Source organism: Mus pahari, chromosome 7, assembly GCF_900095145.1.
Source record: "Mus pahari chromosome 7, PAHARI_EIJ_v1.1, whole genome shotgun sequence".
NCBI classification, from domain to species: Eukaryota; Metazoa; Chordata; class Mammalia; order Rodentia; family Muridae; genus Mus; species Mus pahari.
In genome coordinates, this window is record NC_034596.1 from 89,191,256 (window position 1) to 89,216,434 (window position 25,179).

Below are 25,179 nucleotides of genomic sequence, written 5' to 3' on the forward strand. Positions count from 1 at the left end.
GATTTCTCTGTGTAGCCCTAGTTGTCCTGAAACTCACTCTGTAGACCAGGCTGGCCTCAAACTCAGAAATCTGCCTGCCTCTGCCTCCCAAGTGCTGAGATTAAAGGCATGTGCCACCACTGCTTGGCCCGTGACAATTTTTAGTTTTATTATATGTAGCATACCTCATAATTTCTGTTCGGCTTATTACGCAAACTTTTGCCTTATTTTTCAATATATCGTTTTTTGAAGATTCAATACACATAAAACATGAACAGAAGTTTAGATTTATAAATAAAAACACTTTAGTGTATGATTTTTTTTTAACTAGCTAGGAGTCAAGGTAACTTTAATATTTACCATATTGTCATGTCTCATTTTCCACATCTGTGTTGTACATTTACTGGTATTGATTTTGCCTGTAACTCTAGACTTCCTTAAATAGTGTTGTACTGATATAGGAGGTATTTCCACTATCAATAATTATTTTTATGATCATATTCCCCATGTTGTTGTGATAAAGTACAGAGGAAGTAAAGCATACAATTTCTTGTTAAGTTAATGTTATTATGGGATTTCTCTGTTCAAGGCTTTTATAAATCTTCATTAGCTCTCTTCCCTGGATGAAGTAAGGCACTGGAGACAATTCCAACAATAGGATGAACTGTGAAAGAGTACAATATAAAAAATCCCTTAACATCAAGAACCTTCAAAATTGATTCACATATTTACATATGTTAGATCTTTTCCATATCAGAGTAACCAACCAACCACTGACTAAATTCATCAACTAAATGATTTAGAAAAATCAAGATCGTTTTGCTCTCACTGGTAAATGAGAACTTGCCCTTCATACCCTCGGTTTGTGGTCGTTAAAGCTTCTGTGAAGTTAGGTTCATTGGAATAAAATCAAGTGTGTTCCCGAGAGCTCATGCATGTATACCATTCACCAAAAATACAAACTGATGAGTCCAAACCATACTTTACACAGTAAAATGACAGGATGATTATTTTAACAGATACAGTTACAAGTAAATTATACAAGAGGCAAGAGAGTGTACAATGACACTCTTCCAAGTTAATGGATTTTTAATAGAGTCCAATAGTTCTACAGTAATCATTCTTCAAGATCAACTCAACAATATTCACCACATTACCAAAGATTCTTCCAATATATATATTCTTCTGGCCTTCCCTCTTTAAGGTAAGTTTTCTTAATTCTCCACTGAGTACTGTGAAGATAAAGAAAAGTAATAATAACAAATATATTAATATTCTTAATGATCAGATTGATCGGCAAGTATAAATGGTTGATTTTAGTTATCTGCAAGATACACTTTTGAAAGTGAGAGAGTATTTCTGGAGTTGTTTATCAGCGAGGGAATATGTTCCTCTGAATGTTGGTGACACAATCCCATGATCTCAGGTCCTTGACTGAATAACAAAGTAAAAACAGAGACAAATAGTTAACTGCTAGTATTCTCTTTCCTTTCTTTCCTTTCTTTCCTTTCTTTCCTTTCTTTCCTTTCTTTCCTTTCTTTCCTTTCTTTCTTTCTTTCTTTCTTTCTTTTTCTTTCTTTCTTTCTTTCTTTCTTTCTTTCTTTCTTTTATTAGATATTTTCTTCATTTACATTTCAAATGCTATCCACAAAGACCCCTATACCCTCCCGCAACCCTGCTCCCCAACCCACCCACTGCCGCTTTCTGGCCATGGCATTCCCCTGTACTGGGGCTTATGATCTTCATAATACCAAGGGCCTCTCCTCCATTGATAGCCAACTAGGCCATCCTCTGCTACATATGCAACTAGAGACACAGTTCTGGGGTGTGCTGGTTAGTTCATATATCTAGGTGCTTTCAGGACCTTGGAACCATGATTAATAAGCTTCATGTTCCTATCCTGATAGACACAGACATTCCCACAAGCCTGCCTTCCATGTCTTCCTGGGTTGGCATACCTTAAATGATAAGCCTAACAAACCCGTCTCCATGAATTTTTCTGTCAGATATTTGGTCAATAGAATGGGAAAAGCAGCTGAGGTATTTAATATGTTTTTAGAAAACAGAATCCATGAATATTCTTTCTCCCTTACTTTTCATTGTGGCTAAAATTGTATCCTCATAATGAATAAACTAACCATTATAGTTAGAAACTCATATTTTGGCAGTGTTTCTAAGTATTCATGATATTTATTATTCTTTTCCTTTTTCATACTAAACACACAGTGATACACACTTCAAGTATTGTGTATTTTTATCCTTGTGTATAAGTTTGGGATATGTACATAATCATGTATGTGTATGTATATATGTGTTCTACCTCTTTGTGGGTGCTGAGGATACAAACTCAGGACTTCATATTTGAAAAGCAGGCACTATATACTGCCTGACTCTGCTATTAAAATCTTATAAGAAATGTAGGTTGAAAACAACTCACAAAGCCATGAGTTCTAGTTCCAGCACAAAAAAATCAAAATGGGTATGACAAAGTGTAAGTATATGAATGTTTAAGTTTGTCTATGAAGGTCTGTGTCCTCTGTCAGGATGATGTCTTTGTGTATTTGTACAATGGATTTCTAGTTTGCTGCCTGTATATAGATGGCATGGAAGTGTTAAATGTACACTGTCTATTTTTGGACCACCTAGCATCCTTTCCCCTTACAAATCATTGTTTTTTCATCCACTTCCTGCATGCATGCGCTCAGGAAGTGATAAAGTTTTCACAGTTGCTGATGGATCTCTCTGCAACCCATGCCAAGTTGTTTCCTGGTGCCAAACACAATGGGTCAGGAAACGTGGCACGTGACCAGAGAATTCCTATTATTTTAAATAAGCTTTCTCCCACTTGTAGCTCTAAGCACAAATGCCAAACGTTGTAAAATATTTCTTCACAGTGATGGATTGCCTTACAGATGTTCAGATAGTTATCTACTTGCATAGTTTTCTTATTACTCTATCACTTTGAAAGCTCAAATTGAAAACGAATCCACCAAACCTGTGAAAACACTTTCCATAACGAATTGCAAAGCATTTGAGTGGGAAAGATTTGATGTAATAGGAAATCAAAAATGTCTCAATATAATTGTATGAATTTTTTCTCATTTAAAATATTTGCCTACATACTTATTAATGGAGATTTAATGTTAATAATTGACAGTTTTCTTACTAAAGTTATATAAATCTAATAAAGCTCTCATACTGTGATTCTGCAAAATCCTTTCCAGAATGTTCTATTTTGTGTTCTTTGCATAAGACAAACAATAGCCAAACATGGAACTGTTTTTCTCATCTTCATAGCCAAATGTTTATTATTTAATGAAAGTAGTTTCTCCACTTCCAAATGTTCCACAGTCCCAAAATATTTGGCTTAGGTAATAATGATTTTGTTGCTATTATTGTTTACCAATAGTATGGAATTAAAGTTTTTTTGTTTGTTTTTTGTTTTTGTTTTTTGTGAGAACATAAAAAACATAATCAGCTAAATCAGCATGCATATGACACCTAAAAACTATTCTCATGTTTCATAAGTTATCTTTTAAAGTACAAAGACCATGTCATCATTTACAAGTGAACTGCCAAACTGTACATTTCACAACTCAATCTCTGGCTTCATTTTTTCTGTTTCTTTTCAGCTGTCAGGAAGATGACTAAGCACACACAGTGATCAAGTATGCCCTGGCACACTGCAGGAGATTTGCAATCACACTGCAGGAATAACCCTCAGCAAAACATGCTCAAAACCCAACCATCTTGTTAGTGTTCATATTTGTTAACTGTTTTGCTTTGTGGTTGGAAAATAGCAATAAGAAAATCAGTGAAGAAACTGGCCATCATACCAATGGCAAAGTTGAACTACAACTCTGAGTTTCAGTGATATGGCATCCATAGTAATCATAGTAAGTATGAAGAAAAGAGATGAAAACAAATAATCAAGTATCCAAATGTAAAAACAAACAAACAAAACAAAAACAAAAAATAAAGAAGAGCAAAACCATACTTAAAAATAAGAATTGATTGTCCAAGATGTACCACAGTGTCTCTGTGTGTACATGGCTGTCTGTCACACACAAAGCTAGATTTCCAACACCCCCACAAATTGAGTGGTTATGATCATTCCAGCACTCACTAGAGTCAGGAATGTCAGAAATTTGTACTCATGTATGGCTAACCCTGGATAAATAAGGCACTGAATACAACAACAAAAAAAATAAACAAACTAAATTTAAGGAACAAATGCTATGCAAATTGCATTCTACTAAAAAGCTGTTTTACTAGTTAGAGTTACCAGAAAATTCTAACATTCTATTCGTTTGTTCTATCTTCCACATTACAACAAACTATCTTTTTTAGCATTACATATTTCATGAAAAAAATGATACATTAGCAAATTGAGAGAGTTAAGGAACTTAGGTAGTGGATCAAAGACAGACATTGGAAAGGAGACCAAGAAAGAGAGAGAGAAAAAGAGGAATGGGTAGAGATGGGATGTATTTATATGGCTTATTCTTACAATTTTCTCTGGGTTGTTTTATGTGTGAGTGTGTATGTTTGTGTGTGTGTGTGTGTGTGTGTGTATGTGTGTGTGTGTGTGTGTGTGTGAGAGAGAGAGAGAGATAGAGAGAGACAGAGACAGAGACAGAGACAGACAGAGAGACAGAGACAAACAGACACAGACAGATGGAGACACAGAGATTCAGACACATACACATATATACACACAGGAAAATCTGAAAGAAAGGATGGGTTTACATAGAATTTCAGCTGTAATAATAGTCTAAGACTAGTTTGAACAAAATAATATTAAACTATATGGGACCTAATCTTTCTTTATGTCTAAGTAGAAACACTTGATTATTTCCTTTAGTTTAAATCAGAAAGTTCATCTGAAATTTTGTTGTAAGACACAGGTTTCCCAGTGCTACTAATAAAAGTAGCTATTTTCATATTTTATTTCCATAATTCCATAAGATTAAACCCTCAAAAGGCCTTTAGACTGGCTTGTCATTATTCACAGTTGGACACAAGCTGGCTCATAATACAAAAATAAGAAACAAACATATTAGAATAAAAACAAAGCAATTATGTTTACAAAGAAAATATAATTATATTTCATAAAAGGCTACATCCTTTGACTTTCTTATAGCCCAAATGATAACTATTCTTTAACTAAAACAAAAAATCTTTAAATCCAACCGTCCCAGAAGAATAAGAGTACTTTTCCTCTGAAATGAAGATAGTTTTCACAGTTTCTATCACTTCTTCATTTACTCTGTTTTTAATAAGCATGTATTCATAGTTTATATTGTCCCTGTTAAAATACAATTTATAGATTATTTTATATTTATAGATTATTTTTTGTAACATTTATTAAAAGAGAAAGAGTTTTATATCTTGTCTTCCTCTCCCCCTAAAAACAAACAAGTCTGAACGTTCTCAGGATCAAGCAAACATTACAAAAAAAAAAAAAAAAACTGTATGTTTTTGAAACAGAAAAATTTAAAATATATTTGTAAGAAACAAGCATCCACATTACCATATTTACTTGTATTATTTTATGACCTATAGCTAATATTAATATTGAAATTGCCTTTTCCACAAACACAAATAATCTGAAAGCTTCCAGCAAATTTTGTAACATTATTTCCTTGAGACCTTGGAAGTTTTTATATCATAGTGGAAATTTGGGGACTTTTTCTCTTCCTCAATTCAAACTTCAAGTTGTGGAATACAAATGCAATGTTTATCAGGAGTATATAAAATGATGACTTCTAAACTCTTGCCTGGTGGTAATTTCCACAGAATAAAGAGAGGCTGCACATCCCTTTACTATATAAATGGTGGTGACTTTAAAGACATGCCAATGTATATTGAACATTGTTAATATATCATTCAATATCAATATCAATATCAATTCAGGTTCCATGGAGGAGAAAGTTACCCTGGCCCAAGCAAAGCAAAAAAGACCACCTTACTGAAGAGTGACCCAGCAAGCCATAGATCAAACTGCAGAGCTGTGTCTGTTTGTCCCATATTTTAACTTTATTTTGGTTTGCTGACATTTGGAGTGACTCTGATTGGTCTGGAATTAGCCTTCTTATCCTGTGAAACATCTGTACTGTATTGTTCCAAAGGATTAGCTGCCCTCTGGGGATTCTGTGAAGTCAGGACAATGGAGGTCATTAAAGGTGCAAACATTTATTTTCCGGCCTTTTATTCAGTAGGGAAAGCCAGGCAGAGCATGGGTTTTCTTTTCTTTCCTCTTTTATCTTTTTAATCCAGAGCTTAGCATTCTTAAAAATACAACCACACAGCAGCAGAGCCAGCTCCACTGCTTACAGCGGAATTGATGAGTTTAGGAATTTGGAATTATTTACAGGTCAATGTAGGGGAGCTATGAAAGGGTGAGATTCTGGGACAATGAAGGGGACTAAAAGCAAATGAGATAGTGTCTGTCAAAGGCAGAGAATTGCATGTGATTATGAGAACCACTAAGGCACAGTCTTAGGTGGAACTGCTAATTTAAATATTCCCCTCACTGATTGCCCTATTATAATAAACTGCTTCTCATGTCCTGTTTTCCAAAATTCCATCCAAGGTCTTATTTACAGATTTCATGAGAGGACAATCACGGTTGACACCGTGATGTTTATACTGGAGATATGGCTCAGCTGTTAAAAACACTGCCTGCTCTTCCAGAAAACTGGATCATGAACACACAAAGAAACATCACAAATTAAAGAAAATATGTATAAATGACATATATGCAAAAAATTGACTCTGCAAAGTGCCCTCAGAACTCACAGGAAGGAAATGAATCATCCAACTAGAAAAGACAACGTATATAACTGTTTCCTGGAGACAATATATCACAATTCCAGAAATCAGATGGACTAAACAGGAAACCTTTGCTACTTTACTGGTTTAACAGTGCTACGTCCAACATCAAGGTGTCAAGAGGACCACCATCTTACAGAATTACTATTTGTTGTCTCCCCTCTTCGTTTTGCCCTAGGAACATCTTATGGATGCCGTCCGTCCATCCTTGGCATTCCTTAGTTGTAGATAATCCTTTTCTCTCCACATTTGTAATTACAATGTTGCATATTTCCCTGATACCATCTTATATAGTAAGGACTCTCCTTTTTTTTTTCTTCATGTTTTTATTATTATTATTTTCTTTATATACATTTCAAATGCTATCCCGAAAGTTCCCTATACCCCCCACCCCCTAACCACCCACTCCCACTTCTTGGCCCTGGCCTTCCCCTGTGCTGGGTCATATAAAGTTTGCAAGACTAAGGGGCCTCTCTTCCCATCTTCTGCTACATATGCAGCTAGAGACATGAGCTCAGGGGGTACTGGTTAGTTCATATTGTTGTTCCACCTACAGGGTTGCAGCCCCTTTCAGCTCCTTGGGCACTTTCTCTAGCTCCTCCATTGGGGGCCCTGTGTTCCATCCAATAGCTGACTGTGAGCATCCACTTCTGTGTTTGCCAGGCACTGGCATAGCCTCACAAGTGGCCGCTATATCAGGGTCCCTTCAGCAGAATCTTTCTGGCATGTGCATTAGTATCTGGGTTTGGTGGCTGATGATGGGATGGATTCCCGGATGGGGTAGTCTCTGGATAGTCCATCCTTTCATCTTAGCTCTAAATTTTGTCTCTGTACCTATATCCTCTCCTCCGCTCTGACCATTCTTGACTTGATTATATTTCCTAAGCACCTATGTATAATAGGCCACATTTGCAAGTTCTTGAGGGTAGGTTTTCAAAATTTATTTTTTTGGAAGGCATAATTCAGCTTGCAACAAATTAAGAGATGTCTAACAAAGAGTATTTGTAATTTCAGTTGCACATAAAATCAGAAAAGAATGTTGAAAATCATTAATCTTTAGATTGTATTATTACAATGAAAATTGCATTGAGAAGTCTATTTTTGTACATTTCAGTAAATACAATAAAAATAACAGGTAAACACACTTTTTGGTTAGCCTGTGGAGAAAGTTAAAACTAGATATTCCCATATGAAAGTAAAATACTGTAAGTAGTAACTTTTATAAAGAATTTAACAGGCCAGGCATGGTGGCACACACCTTTAATCCCAGCACTTGGGAGGCAGAGGCAGGCAGATTTCTGAGTTTGAGTCCAGTCTGGTCTACAAAGTGAGTTCCAGGACAGCCAGGGCTACACAGAGATATCCCATTAAAAATATTAAAAAAAAAAAAAAAAAAAAAAAAAAAGAATTTAACAGTCTTACCGCATAAGCCAGTCATTTAGCAATTACACACTTAGCTATCAGACTTTCTGGGAAATAGAACAGAAGGAATAGAAATGTTGTAGGTCTGGACTGAAAATATTTTGATTATCATTCTACAGGAGGCTAAATTATAAGAATTTATTACAAAATTCACATGGTTTTTGCCTTTTATATAATTTTAACACTTTTTGCAACACTTTCTTACCAAAAAAAAAAAATCAGGAAATTAAACTTCTAAATAAGTAAATGGAGAAATAAAAGATTAACAATATGGATTACATACAGAAGAAAATAAAGTCAGAACAGGATAGATCATTGAAATTGAAATGAGAAAGAAAACTGAGCTGCCAAAATCATGAACTCAAAAATATTTGAGGGAAAAAAAAGAAAGAAATGTAGTGTGTATCTTCTAAACTTTAGAATCTTTGAAAACACATCTTATAAAGCAAAAAGCAATCAGCAATCTCAGTGAGAATAACTGTTAAAGAAATTAATCAAATCAAATCTGTAATCAAAATTCATCCCGTGAGCAAATATTGCTTATATGATGAACACCAATTCAGTCAACATTTAAGAAAGAAGTAATATTATACTCATGCTGACAGTATCATGAAGAAAATTCACATTGAATTATACTTTTCTCCTGTTACCGAATTAAAACTTTCTCCTATGCATACAGTATTTAAAAGGACTTGAAAATAAATGTAAGATCAAAATTAATTCATTTGCATACTGTTTTCTAAATTTTGATTACATTAACAGAATTAACATTTTAATGTGTTTGTGTGCATCGTGCAAATGTGATGTATGTCTGTGTATGTGTGTATATATGTGTCTGTATGTGTATATGAGTGTCTGTTTGTATATGTAGTGTGTGTGCATGTGAGAAAGAGAGAGAGAGCATACTGGGTAAGCATTTTACAAATAGACTTGTCATATCTTTTCCTATCACTCTCTGCCTTTTATTTATAGACAGCATATCTCAGAGAACCCCAGGCTTACAATTTTGACTACACAGTATGTCCATTAACCTCTGAGGATGCCCCTCTATCTAACTGACACTCTATGGTACAGGCATATTCCAGCATGGCAAGATTTTACATGCTTCTGTATATCCAAACTGAGGTCTTTATGCTTGTTCCCTTCCCGTAGTATGGGCACTCAGTATGAAAGCCCTCTGATCTAAGATTCAGATTCATATAGTTAAATTACATTTCACATTGTAAGTATGATGCATGTATGCTGGATCCGGCAGGGAAAGCTCTCCTGAATAAATGCTGTGAACGGATATTATTGACTCATCTTTAGTCTAGACTTTCTCTCATTTTTTTCCCTTAAGAGCTGAATGTCACTGAAATTATATTCTGTAGAGGAGACCACTTGTGTTGAAAGCAGCTCAACTCATTCAGAAGATGTTATTGTAGCTTTGAAAAATCTTTTTGCTTTGGTTGTGCCATGTCTTTTAACTTGGTTTGCTTTCGCTTATCATATCCTACTGTAGGTATCATTATAAAAATAGTACAGTAGATAGTGGGGTTGGTAGGCACATCTGTAAACACAGCTCTTGGGAGGACGAGGGAGAAGGAACATGTGTTCACGACTAACCTGAGCTCTAGAGCAGCATCCTGCCTCACACACACCACACAAATATTACAATAGCTGATTCATAATTATTTTTACATTATATATGTGTATAAACTTCTCAAAGTATAAGTAAAAATATTCCAGGGAACTTGTTCAGTCCATGTGATCTCAGAAGCTAAGCTAGGTTTGGCCCCTTGATACTTGGATGAGAGAAATGTATCGCCCTGTCCTAGGGTAGGGATTGTCTCTCTTCTGCTTATGATGACTCTTGATTCCTGTCTCTTCTCTTGACAGCCTGCTGGCGTTTTCCACCCTCAGACTATGCTGTGAATGCTTTTGACCCACTTCCCCAGAACATGTATGACCATACCCAGAACCACACACAGTTATGATAAATTATCAGAAATCCACCCCAAGCGATTTCAAAGAGCAACTTCTCCTGGGCTCATCCCCCTTGTCTCCAAATAATTATTGCCCCTACATTAGTATAAGGTTTTGTGTGTGCATGTGAACTAAAGAGTAGAGATCATTTATTAAAGTGTTTTGACCTTAGTATGCTTTGTTTGTCTGGTTTTGATTTCCTGAGAAAGGAATTTATATAACCCAGGTTAACCTAAAACCTTGCAAAAATGAATGACCTTGATCTTCCAACCTTTACCTCTCTAGAGAACCAGGATCACAGTTGTGTGCAACCGTATTCTATTTATGCAGTGTTGTGCATGAAACTCAGGGCTCCATTCGTAAAAGGCAAATACTCTCCCAACTGATGCAGACCACAAGCACCAGAAAGTCTGTTTTATATCCCCAGCACTATAGTATTGTATATATTATTACATATCAAATAGCTTGTAGGTGTAGTGCATGTTATTTCGTTTGATTATCAAAATAATAGTGGAGGGTTGATGCTGCCTGTGCCCTGGATTACTCCCATCCTGACCCTACCCATCCTTGGGTGTTGGAGGTAAGGTGGTGCAGAGTTAACAACACAGACTCCTTGAGCAGGTGAGAAATGTTGCAGCAAGCTCCTCTGAGCATTGCTGCAAGCCCTTTTAATTCCCTGCTCTGGGCCCCATTGGTCCCAAGAAAGCATCTCCTCTACACAGCAGTTCCAGATTGGCTAGCATTGTTTGCGCCAGCAATCCTTGGTCTCTCAGGCACTCTTCAGTTATGTTCTCCTGCAGGTGTGCTTTCAAGGCTGTGTGGGGGCGTGGGGGTAGGGGCCGACATCTACATAGAGGCAACCTGCTGTTCCTGCTTCAGGTTTGCACTGCATTTAAAAACTGATGTTCTTTTAAGTATCTTGAAAATTTAAGCAAAATTACCAAAGCTATAGAAACAGCATGTTCAGTTCTAAGGACATCATTCTTAACTCCAGAGCCTACAGCTTTTTAAACATCCTCTGTGTTTTTCTGCAATTGTTTTAAATAAGTTTTTGAAAATTGCATATGAGGCATCTATATAATTTCCCTTTCCACCACTTTCCTAACTCTTCTTATATCCTGACAAAGTTTTTCTGTAATTTCTTTTCTTATTTTTTAATTCTTATTTTTACATATATACATACAGAGACTAGTTGAGTTTATTTAACTCTGCTTGCATGTACTTATGTGTACGTTGTTAGTGCTTTCTGCTTGTGATTGGATAATTTACTAAAGGGCTAGTTCCTGGAGATAAAATGGTTTCTCCTTTCTTGGCAGTCATTCACTATTGTCAGGATAGATGCTGTTCCCTTGGCTGTCCTAAATTAATATGGATATTAGATATATGACTTTAGTAATCCAGTTGATCTTAACTCTGGCTACAATTTCTTTGTCATCAGAGAAGCTTTAAAATACAATAAGCTTGGCCCCAAATCATATATTCAGCCATGGCAGATTTCTCTATACCAGGATGAAGTAAAGCTTGAAAACCACTACCATGTTAAAACATGTCAAGGGAGCATTACATCATGAAAGCTTGCAGACCCATGTAACATGTTGCTCTATTTCAAATTATATACTCACGAAGTTTCCATTTTAGAAGCAAAACATTTGCTGGAAGGACATCGTTTATTTAATTATGTTCTGGGCTAATTATATTTGCAAATGCTAGCTAAATCTACTTAGATAAATATGTCAAATTATATATTTTTTTATAAATAGTGGGAAGAGCACTGCAGTCATCAGAGAGGGAATTATCGGCAGCAGTGGGCTGTAATCATTGTTAGGTATTCTCAATTTAGAAATACTGCAGAAGAATTAACTAATGAATTAACTAATTAAAAATGAAATGAAATTAAATTAAATGTTTAGTCCATAAACTTTTAGAAAGAATAATTAACAGCAATGGAGGTAAATCAATTATGTAAATGAAAAACAAACAATATTAATTATTATTAACTAATATAACCAAAAGATATTTTTATCTCAAATTACAAAGGAGGTTACTTTAGTTTGCACATATTCTTTTACTCAGCACTACTCCTTTTACTCAAAAGTCTCGAGAGTAAACATGGCTGCCTATCAATAGATGAATGTATAAAGATTATAAACAAATAACGTGTATAAATATATTAAAGTGCTATTTGGCTAAAAATTGAAATTCCATCATTTATGATAACATGGATGAACCTCACTGATACTATGCTAACTGAAATGTAAGATTTATGGAAGTAAATGTATATTCACATAAGTGGAAGCTAGGCAAGTACATCTTAAAAAGTCAGATGGTAGATTATTCATTATCAGACTCTTAATAGAATTGGATAAAGAAGGGTGATCAAATAAAGGAGGCCAGTCAGATACAGAGCAGGACTCCCTGTATTTTATCACAGATAATGTTACTATGTTTGAAAGCAGTATATTGTAGATAATAGCCAGGATTTTAAATCTCCCTAGCTCAAAGAAATGATAAATGTATAAGATATTGGATATGCCATTTAGCATGATCTTTTCATCACAGTTTTAGTTATCATTTTCTAATAAATCTATATTATAATATGTGAAGTAAAAGAAAAATAAATAAATAATAATCACATATACAAATTATCACTATAGTAATTCAGGAACCACGGTGATGGGAAAGGGGAATTTGGCAGGAGCATTAAAGGTACTAGTAACAATAATTCTTACAATGTTCAAGTGTTTAATAAAGGAAAATATCAAGGGTCTTGAAATGCATATTGTTTTGTAAATGTAGGTAAAGGTATTACCTATATTTTATCAAATATAGAAACTGATCACGACCACCAATAAAAGATGTATCTTGATTAGAATGATCAATATACTCCTTAGAACTGCTACAGCAAGAGTGTCTTGGAGGCATTCATAGATGATTCTTTTTATATTCAGAGATTATCTTATGGGATATGTTGTAATTGTAATGAAAAATTCAAAAATGAAGACAAACTTAAGGGGGTTGAGTACCAGTTTTGAGAGAAAAAGAAATAGTAGATAAAAGGAACATATACTTAGATGAGATGGTCTTGATTCTGCTAGATCTCATGAATGTGGTCTCACAGTTGTGCTGTTATCATGTAGTAGTTATCCAAAGGCTACATGCATTCTCAGTAAATAAACAAATTAACATAGCATACTCTGTCAATTCAAACTTCAAACAAAACTATAATGTTAGATTGTGTAATGTTAATACACCATTACAGAGAGCTGGCAGAGTTGTGCCTTTTCACTGTATGTCAACAAGTGCTGTGCATTTGACAAATTTCATCCTGTCATTTTTTTTTCTATTTGTTGAAAGCAGAAAGAAAAAAAGGAGCATATTTAATGACAGGTTGCATTTTCCCATCCATGGGCAGAAAAATGGAAGGTATTGTGGATCTTTATTCAAAAAATAAAAATTATGAATGATCTATGAGGGTCCTTTGTGTGCTGCTGTTTAGAAAATCACCTTCTTGCTATTCACTGTATATTCAAAATCTGTCACAACACTGTTGCATGTAATCATTCAAACAATACGTGTATTTTATGATATTAGATCCCACACTTCTCTGGTAATTCAAGGTACTATTTATCTCCATGCAAAAGAAATACAAGGATAAAGAGAACCTAAATATCTAGTTCATGTCCATTTTGAAATGATTTAGTTCAAAACAACACTAATGTAGCTTTCTGTAGCTGTTTAATCCCATTGTGTGATATTTGATGTGGAAAAAACACATATTCACCCCCCCCCAATATAAACACATATATACTGTCCTATACTTTAGATGAAATAGAAAAAAATGTCAGGGATTTCTATATAAAAAGTGGTATAGAGTGCATCACAAGTTTTTCTATATTTTTAGGTAATAGGGTTTTACTAGATGATTATGCTAACTGGAAACGAAAGTGGAGTCCGAACATAAAATACCACAAGATTAGGAGAATCAAATTTCACCTACTATATATATCATTACAATCAGCAGCTAAAGATGGAATTAAACACCTTTCATCCTTTCTAGCCCAAGCCATGTCTGCTACATTCCATGATATAATGTATAGCTGTGAGCTGGAATTATAAGGAAAGTTTCATCTTCCAAAAGAGTTCAGCTCCATGGATATGATAACTTCTTTTTGCACTGAAGAACATTTAACACACTGTAGAGAATGCAATAGTGACCAGAGACCCACTACCTTGGGAGGAATCCCTTCCTTTTCTTTTTTCTTTTTTAAATTTAAGTTATGTTTTTAACTTATTCATATTACATCCCATTTACTGCCCCCCTTCCAGTCAACCTCTCAATCCTTCGCCATCCCCTATCTCATTCTAAAGGGTGGGGCTCCTCATGTTATTTCCCCCTCACTTCAAGTCTCTGTGACTCTAGATGCTTCCTCTTCTATTGAGGCCAGACATGTCAGCCCAGCTAGTAGGACATATCCCACATAGAGGCAACAGCTTTTGGGATAGCCTAAGCTCCAATGTCCATGTCCTACCTGAAGGTCATGCTGCACATCTGCTACATATAACTAGGGAGCCCTAGGTCCAGCATGTTCTTTGGGTGGTGGTTCAGTCTCTGAGAGCCCCAAGGGTACAGTTTAGTTAACTCTGTTGGTCTTCTCTTGGAGTTGCTATTCCCTTCGGGTCCGTCCTCCTATTCTTCCATAAGAGTCCGTAAGCTCCATCTACTGTTTGACAGTGGGTGCCTGTGTCTGTCTTAGTTAGCTGCTTGATAAAGCCTCTCAGAGAACAACAGGATCCTGTCTGCTAGCATAACAGATTAACATTAATAGTGCTCGGGACTTGTGCTTACCCATAGGATGGATGTTAAGTTGACCCAGTAACTGATTATTGACCATTTCCTCAGTTTCTGCTCCCTCCCATGTGCCTGCATTACTTATAGACAGGATACATTTTGGACTGAAGGTTTTGTGGGTGGGTTGGTGTCTCTATCTCTCCACCAGGCTTCCTGCATGGCTACAGAAGGTGATCTCTTCAGGATACATATCCCCAGTGTAGTAAGTGACAGCTAAGGATACCCACATTGATTCCTGGGTGCCTCCCTTATTTCAGGTCTCTCTCTCCTTCTGGAGATGCCCACTACCTCCTCAACCCTGTCAGTTGCAGATGTCCACTCATTTTTATGGCCAGCTAGCCATCGCACCAATCCTTCTTCACATCTAACCCTGAATCCCCCATTCCTCTCCCTATGCCCCACCCAGCTCAGTTCTTTCCCTCCATCTAACTCTTGTGACTATTTTATTTCCCCATTGCAGTGAGATTCAAGCTTCCTCAATTTGGGCTTTCCTTATTTAGCTTCTTTGGGTCTGTGGAGTACAACATGGTATTTTATGGCTACTGTCCACTTAAGTGAGTTCATTCTATGCTTGTTCTTTTGGGACTGGGTTACCTCACTAAGGATGATATTCTCAATTTCCATCCATTTGCATGCAAAAGTCCTGAAGTTTGATAAAAGTCTTGGTTTTTGATAGCTGAACAGTACTCCATTGTGTAGATGTATCCCATTTTCTTTAACCATTCTTCAGTTGAGGGACATCTAGGTTGTTTCCAGTTTCTGGCTATTATTAATAAAGCTATTATAAAGTTGAGCAAATGTCTTTGTTTGATGTTGGAACATCTTTTGGGTATATGCTCAGTAGTGATAAATTTGGATCTTCAGTTAGAACTATTCCCAATTTTTTGGCCCATAGGAGTTCTGTTCAAGAAGTTGTGGCCTGTACCAATGAGTTCAAGACTGTTGTTCTCCTCTTTCTGTCCTTTTTGACTTAGCGTATCTGGTTTTACATTGAAGCCTTTGATATATTTGAAATTGCATTTCCTGCAGGATGATAAATATGGATCTATTTGCATTCCTCTACATGGAAGATGTTCTACCTTTTCCATTATATGGTTTTGGCTTCTTTGTCAAAAAACAATTGTCTTTAAGTGTGTGGGTTTATTTCTGGGTCTTTATTCAACTCAATTGATCAATCTGTATGTATCTGTACTAGTAATATGCCAATTTTATTGCTCTCTGCTGTGTGGGTTTTATTGGACAACAGACTATTGCTTTCTCATACAGCTTGAAGTCAAGGATAGTGTTACTTCAAGAAGTTTTTTATTGTTCAGGATCATTTTAGCTATAATAGGCCTTTTATTTTTCCTTATGAAAGTGAGAATTGTTATTTCAAGATCTGTAAAGAATTTTCTTGGAAATTTGGTGGGGATTGCAAGGAATCTATAGATTGCTTTTGGTAAAATGGACATTTTCACTATGTTAATCCCAAGGGTTCAAGAGCATGGGAGATCTTTCCATCATATGATATCTTCCTCAATGGTTTTTGTTTTTTTTTTTTTAGATACTTGAAGTTGTTGTCATACAAGTCTTTTGTTTGCTGGTTTAGAGCTAATTTTGGCTATTGTGAAGAGTGTTGTTTCCCTTATTTCTTTCTCAGTCCTTTTATCCCTTGTGTATAAGAGGGCTACTATTTCTTTGAGTCAATTTTATAACAAGTTACGTTGCCTAAGTTGTTTATCGGCTGTAGGAGTTCTATGGGAGAATTATTGGTGTTACTTACACTATCATATCATGTACAAATAGGAATACTTTGACTTCTTCCTTTACGATTTGTGACTTGATCTTCTTTAGTTGTCTTATTGTTACAACTAGAATGTCAAGTACTATATTGAACAGATGGGGGGAGACAGGACAGTCTTAACCCCAATTTTAATGGAAATGCTTAAGTTTTTCTTCATTTAACTTGATGTTGGCAATTGGTTTGATGAGTATTGCCTTTATTGCTTTTAGGTATGCCCCTTGTACCCCTGCTTTCTTGAAGACTACATCATGAAGGGTTGTAGGATTTTGGCAAATGATTTTTCTGCACCTAGTGAGATGATCATGTAATTTTTTTCTTTCGGTTTGTTTATGTGGTAGATTACATTTTTAGGTTTTCATATATTGAGCCAACCCTGTATCCATCGAATGAAGCCTACTTGTTCAAGATGATAATGTCTTTGGTGGGTTCTTGGTTTCAGTTTGTGAGTATTTAATTGAGTATTTTTGCATAAGGAAAATTGTTCTGAAATACTTTTCCTTTGTTGAGTCTTTCTGTGGTTTAGATATCAGCCTAATTGTGGTCACATAGATTGAGTTTGGCAGTATTCCTTCTGTTTCTGTTTTATGGAAACAGTTTGAGAAGTATTAACATTAGTTCTTCTTTGAAAGTCTGGTAGAATTTTGCATTAAAAGCATCTGGTCTAGGAATTTTTTTGTTGTTGCTGAGAGACTTTTAATGACTTCTCCTATTTCCTTGGATGTCAAAGGACTGGTCAGATACTTCAACTCATCTTGATTTAGCTGTGGTAATTGCATTTTGCCAAGAAAATCATCCATTTCATTTAAATTTTCCAATGTTTTGGGATATAGACTTTTGGAATAATATCTAATGATTCTTTGTATTTCCTCATTGTCCATTGTTATATCCCTTTTCATTTATGATTTTGTTGAGTACTGTCTTTCTGCCTTTTAGTTAGTTTGGCTAAGGGTTTATCTATCTTGGTGATTTTCTCAAAAGACCAACTCTTGGTTTTGATGATACTTTGTATGGTTTTTCTTTGTTTTTACCTGATAGATTTCAGCCCTGATTTTGATTATTTCATGTCATCTACTTCTCCTGATAGTGTTTGCTTCTTGTTTTCTATTTCAATGTCCTTCAGATGCACTTTTGATTTGTTAGTATGAGAACTTTGCATTTTCTTTAAGAGGCCACTTACTGCTATGAGATTTCCTCTTAGCACCATTTTCAAAGAGTTCCAAAGGAACAAATGTCCTTGTGTCCTCATTTTGACTAAATTCTACAGTCTTTAATTCCTTTCTTTTTCTCTTCCCTGACCCAGTGATGATTGAGTAGAGAGTTGTTCAGTTTCCATGAATATATATGATTTCTGTTGTTTCTCCTGTTGTTGTAGTCCAGCTTTAACCCATGATGATCTGATAGGATGCATGGGATTATTTCAATATTCTTGTATCTGATTAGGCTTGTTTTGTGACTGATTATATATCTCATTTTGGAGAAGGATCCATGAGTTGCTACGACAAAATTATTTTCTTCTGTGTTTGGGTAAAATGTTTTGTAGATATGTGTTAGGTCCATTTGCATCAAAACCTCTGTTAATTTTATTATTTATTTGTTTAGTTTCTGTATCAATCACTTTTCCTTTGGTAAGAGTGAAGTATTGAGATAATCCCACTATTAAATATGTGGGGCTTAATATGTGATTTAAGCTTTAGTAATATTTCATTTACCTAGGTTTTCTACCTACAGAATTGACTCTTTGTGTTCACTGTTTCTATTTCCCTTTTCAGGTCTTAAACATTTTTATTCATATCCTTCTCCTGATTGAATTTATTTTTATATATTTTCTTAGGGGACTTACCACTGTCCTCTTTAAAGGCCTCTCCCATCTTTATAAGACTAGACTAAAGATCCTCTTCTCATGCTTCAGTTTCATTAGGTTATGCATGGTTTGTGTAGAAGGATAGCTGAGCTGTAGTGGTGACATATTGCCTTGGGTCTTGTTGATTATGTTCCTATGCTATCCTTTAGACATCTTGCTTTTTCATGGTTTTGGCTGGATGATCACTGTAGCCGGACTTCTTAGACAAGTGGGCAGAGCTGTGGGCCATGGGTACTAGACTCTGTTTGCTGTGTCTCAGGCAGACCCTTCTGGTAAGATATTAGTTGGGAAATATTCCAAGTTGGTAGTTCTTGGGCTCTCCATAGCCCTCCATGTCTCGGGGTCCCACATGGGTCATCAAGACTGAATAGTGAGTGTAGAGATAGACAAAGGAATTCAGGTGACTGCACATAATCTATCCATCTCTACAGGCTATGTCCTGAGTAGTTTGACTGGGGAGGGATTGATAGAGCAGAGTTCTAAGCTGGTAAGTCTTGGGGCCTTCAAATGATTCTAGGGAGAACAGGGCACTGCTGGAGTCCTGCAAGGCATCAATAAACTGAAGAGCAAGTCCAGATTGCATTTTTTAATTTCCCTATTGAGCTGGTTTGTGCAATCTACCAGGCTCACATAATTAAAGAAAAGCAAATCTCCCTGTCCGCACACCTCTTAAATACCAATAATTGTTAGCTAATGCTGAGTTTCACATTCAACTTCTCATATGTGTGGTGGGATACAGTCTGGCTGGAGCTGGGTCAGGTCCTATGCTGACTGTCAACATAACTGAGTTTGTATAACTTGCTTTGTCTAGAAACACTACATTTTTGAAGTTACACACCACCTGGTTCTATTATTTTCTGCTCGATTTCTGTGTAGATCCTTGAGCATTACGTGTGTGGGGGGGTAATTTGAATAGCCCATTTAAAGGTTAGTACAACACATTCTTTTGATATCTCTATATTGACAACATGAATAAGACATGAATATACAACAGCTATACAAAATTCCAACATAGGCAATCACTGGTACCTGAGGGGCTATTGTCATTTGATAGGTGCTGAGAGATGGAGAGTCTGGTTCTTTAATGTTGTAGCCCCCTGTTAGGGTGACCACACACCATGGCAGGTCTCATTCCTGAGACTAGATAGGCAACAAAAACTGGACTTGATGGGGAAAGAAACCTAGTAAGAAGAAGAAATCCCAAAGTTGAATGGAAATTAATGGTAATCTGAAGAAATTTGGGTATCTGGGGGATTAGGTATGTATGAATATGTTCAAAATACATCATGTGGAACTCACAAAAAATTAATAAAATAGTCCTACAAATTTGAATATTATATACATTTAGTAATAACCTTTAAACAAAACTGAAATCAAAAGAAATTAACAATAGTCAGCCAAATGTGTACAAAACGGCATAGTATTCTTAAGACATTGTGCAATGCCCATATTGTGTATTTGTCTAGTTATGCTGGTATATTCATTAGAAATATTAGGTAAGCTGGGCATGGTGGTGCACGCCTTTAATCCCAATACTTGGGAGGTAGAGGCAGGCAGATTTCTGAGTTCAAGGCCAGCCTGGTCTACAGAGTGAGTTCCAGGACAGCCAAGGCTATACAGAGAAACCCTATCTCAGAAACCCAAAAATAAAAAAAGAAAGAAAGAAAGAAAGAAAGAAAGAAAGAAAGAAAGAAAAAGAAATATTATGTAAAGAAAAGGAGTTACTCCAAACAATACCTNGTTTAGTAGAAACCATGTTGTGATCTGTGAAGAACAGAGTGAGAGCATAAAAGGCTTTCAAAAATTCTATATTTTAAGGTTTTAGATATATTTGATTTTTATGTAACTCCTGTTTAAAAATTCACATTTATAATTATGATGGGAATTATGCACGTTCTTCTAAATTTATGATAAAAATTCATAGGTATGTAAATCAAGAAAAGGATAAAGGAGAGAAGTAAACTTTATTTTTTAATTTAAAATGAATGATCTGGGTCTTTTGAAGAGGTTAGGAAATGATAGAGAAAATTTTGTTTCTTCTATCTGTATTATTATTAAGAATAATCCTGATAGATAATTGAAAAGAGGAGACAGTCCTTTGATGGAATTGAATTCCCCATGTTTCAATCTGTGTTTAGGAATCACCTTAGCATTTCTAGTGAAATTAAAATCAAAAGAGTAATAGACAGGAAGTGTCACATATCTAAAAACATTACAGAGAAAAGTCATTTCACATTTGTGCTTACCTATTTTACAATATTTAAGTTGTACATAGAAATACTGGAACATGTTCAATTTGTCTCAGATCCTCTAATTCATTGATAATAGACATAATATCATAGTATAGATGAAAATTACGTACAAGCAATGCATGAAATGTTTAAAAGGGAAAGTGAATTTTAGAAACAATGTAGGAATGTATTTAAAGGTGGGGATAAATAGATGGATTTCTGTTGTTCTCTAAGGTGGTAAAATTTTAGTTGATATTTTATTTCCAGGACCTTGACATTACTTCTTAATATAATATACCACTTGAAAGATTTTCTGTAAACAAATCAAAACTAAGAAATATTAACATCAGTTAACAGAAAATTCCTGAACCACATTAGTAACATTTCAAATTACTAGAGTAAGAATCAGACTAAACAAAAGCACAGCAATAAAATGTAAAAATGGACCAAATATACACTTCAGAAAATTAGTGTACCATTTTTTAAAAAAAAGATTGTTCTCACACAGGATTTATTCCCTAGTACCCTCCACCCCACCTTCAATTCACAGTAGAGAAGTTGGGATATTCAGAGCAGGATCCCACTTTATTGTAACGACTGCCCTTACTGGCTTCCTGTTCCAAAACACTTAACACAGGTAAATATGCTCTTTTCTTGAAATGACCTAAAGAATAAGTTGTTTGTTCGAATACAAAGTTAACGTGTTATGCTATTTAGTACAAACAAATTAAATATTATCTTCATTGCATATTGATGTTATTAGCACCTGATACCTGTTTAGATTTAAAGTCATATATGAAGGAAAAGCAGGATGTAGGAAGGCAAGTTGAAAGAGTCTTGGGAATCCTACCTTGAGATAACTAGGCTTAGAGGTTTTCTCCAAGGAACTAAGGGTCATATTGAAAAGGCAAATTTGGTATTCTTTGAGAATATAATTCTTTGAGAAGTATCATATTCACAGTTAAGAAATTACAGGAAATTGAATTTGTTCTCAGTATGCTGGAGGAGAGTCTATTAGGACTACTGTAAATGGAATAAGCAAGGTAAGAAGACAGTTACTTTAAGATTGGAAATTCACGCTGGATGAACAGCTATCAAAACTATTACACCGGTCATATCTCCGCGGAATAGGAGGTTGACCTCAATGAACTCTCAAGTTTTCAATTTCTCAGATGGAATCTTTTATCTTCATTTTAATGAAAAAAGAAGAGAAAGGATCATCATTTTTCCTTTCCTGTTTATTTTTCTGCACCAGATAAATAGAAGTGCATTTCAATTTAAAGTGATTCCCAATTTTTCTAAAGTCTGTACTGTTTTACATATAATATATATTGCCTGAATCATGGCAAAACAGACATTCTTGTGATTTGAAGGGACAAATAATTTTTAAATATCCTGAACATAACTAAGTATACTACCTGCATCAAGTTAACATTTAGTGTCTTAGCACTCATCACTTAGTACTTAGTGTACACAGTGTACAGATTGTACAGTGTGGCTTGGGGGGGTTTATCTATAAGTACATCCTCAAAGCTGACCTGCTGTTTTGTTTTGTTTTGTTGTTGTCTAGTTGTTTGGTTACTTTTACAAGAATTATTACTAGCTTGACATATTATCAAAATAAAGGGTGTATTGATGGTGGTCTTCTGAATACTTCAGAGAAGGACACAGTCTTGCAGGTGATTATGTTTTCTGCATGTTCATTCATCAGACCAAGAGATATGCCTCTTTATGGGATATACTCATTCCCTGGATTCTCAATCGTAACATCTTATTAAATTAAAGATTACATATTTTTTGTTTATGGCATTTTTTATTAGATATTTTCTTCATTTAAATTCCAAATGCTATTCCCCAAAGCCCCCTATACACTCCCCCCTACCCTGCTCCCCAACCCATCCATTCCTGCTTCCTAGCCCTGGCATTCCCTTGTACTGGGGCATATCATCTTTGCAATACCAAGGACCTCTCCTCCCGTTGATGGCCGACTAGGCCATCCTCTGCTACATATGCAAATAGAGACAAAACTCTGGGGGGTACTGGTTAGTTCATGTTGTTGTTACTCCTATAGGGTTCAGACCCCTTTAGCTGTTGGGTACTTTCTCTAGCTCCTTCACTAGGGGCCCTGTGTTCCATGCAATAGATGACTGTGAGCATTCACTTCTGTATTTGCCAGGCATTGGCATAAGCCTCACAAGAAAGAGCTATGTCGGTCTTGTCAGCAAAATCTTTGGCATATGTAATAGTGGTTGTATATGGGATGGATCCCCGGGTGGGGCAGTCTCTGGATGGTCTTTCCTTCTGTCTCAGCACCAAACTTTGTCTCTGTAACTCCTTCCATGGGTATTTTGTTCCCCATTCTAAGAAGAATCCACACTCCAATTCTCCTCAAACTATCCCACAACACAGAAACAGAATTCATTCTATGTTGCCACAATTACTCTGATAGAGATAAAGAACTTCAGACCAATTTCCCTTATGAATATCGATGAAAAAAATACTCAAGATTACATATTGATACCCTCCAAGGGCACATGTTTCTAATTTGATTCCTGAGTAACAACATTTACTGAGTGGCTGTAGGTAGAATAAGAAGTTAGGTTGAACATCTAAAGAACTGCATTCCTGCCAGCCTTTGACATAGCCTAACTCAAAGACCTGGAAGCCTAGTCTGTCTTCCTTTCTTCTTTCTTTCTTTGTTTCTTTCTTTGTTTCTTTGTTTGTTTGTTTGTTTGTTTGTTTCTTTCTTTCTTTCTTTCTTTCTTTTGTTCGTTCTTTCTTCCTTCCTTCCCTCCTTCCTTTCTTTCTTTCCTTCTTTTCTTTTTTCTTCTTTATTTCTTCCTTTCTTCCCTCATTTCTTTTTTCTGATCCTTTTAGATTGACCAGTGAAGCAATTCTATAGCTCCTCTAGTTACTTAACAATGTCATACAACAATCACATTTGTTCTAATGAATGTTAAATGGCCACTGTGTGTTGAGCCAATTCCGAATAAAAAGAAAGAGTCTAATGCCAAAGCATTGACCTGGAAAATACTGGTTGAAAATGGAAGCAATAAAATGTTTTAGCAGTTCTAGTTTATGTGCTTCTCAGAAGGAGAATGGTGTCTTCCTTTTACTACTCTGTTCTTAAAATGTGGAAACTATTCTACAATTCAGAGCTCTTGTTGAAGATTAAGTTAATTAACTTCAAGTTAACATTGATACCATCACTGTTATTATTGTTTTATGGAAGAGGAACACAAGGATGGAAGATGATAAAAAGATCAGAATTAGGACCCAACTAACGTCAGGCATATAGTCTCTGTAAGAAAATATACAACAGACATTCCTAGTATTATATATGTATTGAGACTTGAAACCAGTCCTGTAATCAGGAAAAACATGAATCGAGTAGAAATGATAGAGAAATAGCCAGTAAACACACACACACACACACACACACACACACACACACACACAGAGACAGACAGACAGACAGACAGACAGAAAGAAAGAGATACAGAGACAGAGAGACAGAGGGAGAGAGACACACACAGACACATGTATACACACACACACACACACACACACACACACACACATATGCATACACACACAGATTGGGATTGTTCCACTCTGTTGAATTTTGAAACACTGTATATTTCAGGTATCAGTTTACATCTTCACATCTAAGTCCAAGGCTTCAAATTTTGACCTTTTGTTGTTGTTGTTGTTGTTGTTTTGTTTTGTTTTGTTTTGTTTTCGAGACAAGGTTTCTCTGTGTATCTCTGACTGTACTGGAATTCACTCTGTAGATCATGCTGGCCTTGAACTCAGAAATCTGCCTGCTTCTTTGCCTCTGCCTCCGCCTCTGCCTCCGCCTCTTCCTCTGCCCTGCCCCTGCCTCTGCTTCCCAAGTACTGGGATTACAGACATGAGCCACCATTGGCCGGCTCTAACCTTGACCTTATTACTGCTGTTTCCTGTTTACCTAGCTTTCATTTTTCAAGTCTAATTAAAAAAAATCCAATTATTCTTTTCTGTATTACTTTTATTTTTATTATTCCAGTCATTACCTTGCACTGGTCCACCCTCCCACAGCTCTTAATTCCATTCCTCTTCTCACTTTCATCTGGGAAGCATATGTGCTTTCAAGACAAAAGAAAAAACTACCTTTTTTTTTTTTTTTTTTTTTTTTTTTTTTTATATTTCCATTTTTAAATTTTTTTTCATGAAGCAATTATGTAAGCCTGTTATGGTGCTTTGAGTACATTGA